Raw genomic sequence first — 5,163 nt, forward strand, 5'->3', positions numbered from 1 at the left:
CCCACTCCCTTCCTTCTCCCCCTTCCTCTCTCTCTCTCCTCCTCCCTCTTCCTCCTCTCTCTTTATCTACACACATGTTCGTCCACACATGCACCATCTTTATCATGTTCAAAGGAGAGTGTAGAAATGAATGTTCTATTGAAGAAGTGCAATGTGGTTACACATTTAAAATAACAGATTCAGCTCACACCTATGCACCAGGTTCTTATACTCCTGCAGTTTGGCACAGAAACGTTTCCTTCTGAGAGAATTATAATGAAAGACATTTCGCAGTGTAGGATGCAAGAAGGCTGAAGGCATGCAGAACCCCAATTTCTGTGATGAAATAGGGTGCACAGACGTGCTAGGCTCAGGGCTCCTCTGGACACCGCTCCATCTGCTAAGCTCCCGCTGCACGTGCATTCACCTGCACTCACGTTTGCAATTTATTCTGAAGCCAAGGCTCCAGCAGGGGCACTGGGGACACACTATGAGCAAAGGAGGAAAATGAACTCGTTACGGACGTGTCACCGTTGGAGAAAAGGCTCTACGCAGCCCCGGGGTGGCAGGCGTCTCTAGTCACTACAGTGACATTTTCAGGAGTTACAGGAGAGGATCCAAGCACACGGGAGAGCCTTGTCACCATTAGTTACTCATACGAGTGATGCAGAGCCCTAACCTGTGTTTATATGGAGTGTTTCTCTGAGTAGCTTTTGTTCCAGTCAGTGTGTGTTGTAGGCCGAGAAAGAAAGCTCTTGTGTTGCTTCCGATGCTGATAATTGTTTTAGGATTTTCAGATGTTTACTTAAAATTATACTTTTGAGAAAAGCTGATACAAACTGAAATATCAGAAAAACTCTGTGTGCCCCATGTATATATTAGGTGGGCCTTACCTGCATGGCCCACCTCACGTCCACTGTCTCCAGCTCGCTGGAGCGTTTTGCTCAACATACTGGAAGAAAGCAGTCGTTCTCACCTGCGGGATGATCCATCTGCGAGGCCACTGACCTCAGCGGCACCTCTTGGAGGCCAGCAGTGCCCCTCTGGGGCATAAGAGCCCAGGGACCTGTCTGCTCCCCGCGCCCCTCTCTGGCTCCCTCTGCGCTCTCTGCTCCCTGAGCACCTGTGTGTGGCTTTCCTCTGCCACCCGCTCCGCCACCATGCTTCTGAGTCAGAGCAGCCAGCCCTCGATGAAGCCTCCTCTGGCACGTGAGCCGAAGCAAATCCTCTCTGCTTTATGCTGTGCGCGTCAGGCACTTTGTCCCAGCAAAGCAGGGGTGAATTATTTTTAGGTTTGATTCATAGGCCTGTATTAGGTTTCATATATCTACGTATCTGTCATCTGTCATCCATCTAATACATAAATGTATATATTAGGCAGACACACATATATGCACAAGTCGTGCTCCTTTTTGGTCATCTTGAGGAATAATTCAGGCGCTGCTGTTACTGATCTGAGATGTAAGGTCGTTCATATTGGCATGCACTGCCATATCTCTTCTGTGCACGAGGCTCTGTGCAATTGTGGGGTAATATGGATCCTGGAATATTTAATTTAAGGCACATTTTTGGAGCTAAATAGAAAAACTATCTTAATTACTTGGAATTCAGAGTGTTTTATATTCCTTTTCTAATTGTGAGGAGAGAGAGACAGAGAGAGAGAGAGAGAGAGAGAGAGAGAGAGAGAGAGAGACAGAGACAGAGACAGAGACAGAGACAGAGACAGACAGACAGAGAGACAGAGAGATCACAGAAAGGAGTCAATTAGTACCTGGATTCAGGATCAAATCCTACGTGCTGTAGGGCACCTTACTGTAAATATACTATATTTTGTACATATTCTGTAACTTCAACAACTTCTTCATGTGGTGCATTCATGTAATGGCTTTTTTTTGAAATGTAAAGTGAGTAAATTTGTTTTTATTCATGCTTTAAGTGCTTGTGGTTGAGATTAGAGGTCACTTTTAAGATGTCTTCCACAAACATTCAGAGTTCATGACCGTCTAGGGAGATACTGTCAAATGACGTCATCATCACTGTTGCAAACTGGTTTTGTCCCATTGAGGGGTGCTCTGAGTGCTTTGACAGTCGCCTTCCAAACTTTGTTTTAGAGGTCAATGTAAAAACTGTCTGTGCGGTTTTGCCTTTGATTTTATACTACGAGACATCTTGGCCATCAGGACATTTGCCTAACTTAGCTGCCTTGCTAAAGAACTTGCATCAGATACTGTCTTGTGAATCCAAAGCAACAGCAAGAAGTGTACTGGATGGCCACAGACCCAAGTGGCAAACACTCATAGGACTCTAGGCCCATTCCCATGCACCAGCAGGGCCGTTCAGCTTTGGACTTGGCCCCAGACCCGGCTGTCCCTGGGGTCCAGGAGCAGCTGACACTAGGCACCTGCTCCCCCCTTCTCCACGGCTGCACCACTGGAGCTTCTGCCCTTCACAGCTTCATCCATCCTCCGCGCAGGGAGGGCACCTTGCCTAGTGGGAGACAGACAAAAGCTGGCAGAACTGGCCACAGAGCATCTGTGGTCACCACAGCGTGGGAATGCTGCACTTTGGCTTGTACACTGGATTCTAACTAGGACTAGTCCCAGAGCCCCCGGTTCATGTGTTAGGCTTCGTTGACAGTTCCAGGGCCACTGGACTCTTATATATAGTATTACGTATTTCTGATTAGTATATGAAAATCCCCCACTTGTCTATTTAGCATTTGCTATCTCACGTTCCCGGGGTCAGGAGCCCAGGGTCCTCACCTGGGTCCTCTGCCTGAGACCTCACAGGCTGGGGTCGGAATGAGCGCTGCCCAAGGAGCTTTCCAGGGGCTTCGGCCTCCCTTGCAAATCCCCAAGTTCCCAGAATTCTGTTTTTTGTGGCTGGAGGCTGAGAACACTCTGTCTTGCACACGTGCAGCTGTCCTCAGCCACCAGAGAGGTCTTTGTGACACAGAGACTTCCTGCTGCAAAGCTGCAGGAGAGCCTCTGGCTGCAGCCTGCTGCCCTAGAGCCTCGGATAACTAATGAGGTCGTAGGGCGCCCAGGACCCCTGCTAACCAAGGGGGCTGCCCCCTCTGTGCCATGGTAGAAGGCATCAGTGGGCCCATGCCCGCGCCAGAGGAGGGGCCCTTCCGGGGCTTGGGTCACTGAGGTCACCTCAGAAGTCCACCTGCCACCCTCGCAAGTCTACCTATGAACAGCCACGAACCGGGCTCTGCTCGGAGGGGTCGTGCTCGCTCTAAGGGTACCCAGATTCCCGTGCAGTGGCCCTCAACAGAAGGATTCAAAGCGAAAAGTGCTCGATCCCTTAGTGGCTCCAGGATCAGTCTGAGCTTGCTGCGGACTGACTCGAAGACGCCGGAGGAGTCTTATCAGAACCCAAAAGATACGTCGGTCGTGATGGGCTTAGAAGTGGGTTGCTTCTTTAAAAAAGAAAGAAAAAACACCTAGGTTTTAAAATCATGCCCAGCTCGTGTTTGACAATCCTTCTGATAGCCCAAATACTATAAATTTAGTTGACGATAACAGAACAGATGGAAAAAGCATATGGCTTGTAGGTAGTGTGTGGCGCTTGATATTTGCGGTACATTAGGGGAATTTATTTTATTTTGTCTCTTTCCTTGTGTAACTTTGTGATATTTTATCAAGTGAATTTTATATGCTTTTTGTAAAAAACTTATTTTTGTAGTAGCGATTAAACCCTCTTTGTGACTTGAACATCATTGGAAAGGGCTGTTTCAGACTCGCTTCACAACAGGCGTTTAAATACACAAGCAGGAGGCCTTTCATTCAGGAAACCTGTCGTTAGCTATTTGATGTCATGTGGGATCTTCGGCTAGAGATTACACAGGTAGGCGAGGCAAACATTTAAGGAGATTAATTTAAGGAAGGACTCTTAAAGAAGGTCAGTTTAACTGCGATGTAGGTTAGACATGTGTCTAAAATTACAAACCCAATTGGTCTTTAAGACTTTACATTTTCTAAAGAAAACTTAGTCAAACAAATCAGAGGATACGCTGAAAATGCTACTTTTTGATCCTGTGACAAGAATAAGGAAAATTTAACATAAGAAAAAGGCAAGAACACATTTGTTTATATTTGATCCTCAATGTTATTTTATTTTTCTAGGCTAGACAGCAGCTGTACTGGACACCCCGTCTTACTTTGAAGTTTATCTGAATTGAAATGCAACTTCCTGATTTTTGCCTGTTAGCAATTTTGTGATTTTTTTTTAAAGCTAAGTATTTGCTTTTGAAAGAATTTTTAAACACAAAGGACAAGAAGTAAAAAGATATTTCTCTTTAGAGCAAGGAATAAAGATAGAGTTTGGCAATTCAATATAAATTAAATAAATATGTGTGAAAATTCCAATTGCGGCTGGCTACGTAATAGCATGTCTGTGAGAATGAGCCACATTAAAATTCCCAATTGATCTCTCGGTAGTGCCCCTTCTACAGGCACATTCACTTTCCCGGCATGACTTTTCCTTTGCTTTATATTTCACATCAATGTGGCGGTCTTGCATCCTGGTTAGCTTAGCAAATGAAAGGTGGGCTTTGGGTTTCATCAGCCTCGCTTCTCGGGGGATTGTACCGTAGTCTCTGTTCTCAGGTTTTGAACTCTCTTTCATACGTGTAAAACCCAGTAGGCTGGCAGGAGAAAGAGGTCACGTTAGGAGGCTCATTGTCCTGCGCACGTCCGTCTGCCGAAGGTGTGAGGCGCCCTTCACCCTAACCGGTGGAGTAGAGCCCCAGGCACATTTAAATTCAACCAAAACACATCCAAGAGTGTGTGATTAGTTTTCATCTTGAATCATTAAAAGGGCCAATTAACCATGCTTTCATCTTTTAGACCTGGCTTATTTTTACAGCAGCTTTACTTTGTGGGCCGCCGATGGGCATGTGTCCTGCTGTCCTGCTCCCTGGAGTCCCTGCAGAGCAGCTCACCATGCAGTTGAGAAAGCTCTACAACACACCATCCTCACCGCGAGACTGAAGGCCCCTGGGGTTCTCCTTCGGCTTTGCACATTTTACGAGTGCACAGAGTCCCACGGACATCCATGCACCGTGGTAGCTTCGCAGGGTAGTTCCCTGCCTGCAGTGCGTCGGCGCGCTGCTGTTACCCCGCTTTGCTCAGGGGCCCCTACCCATCACTGACTTTGTATTTTACTGTCTCCACTGTT

The sequence above is a fragment of the Octodon degus genome, unplaced genomic scaffold, assembly GCF_000260255.1.
Source record: "Octodon degus isolate 3935 unplaced genomic scaffold, OctDeg1.0 scaffold00025, whole genome shotgun sequence".
In the NCBI taxonomy this organism is placed as follows: domain Eukaryota; kingdom Metazoa; phylum Chordata; class Mammalia; order Rodentia; family Octodontidae; genus Octodon; species Octodon degus.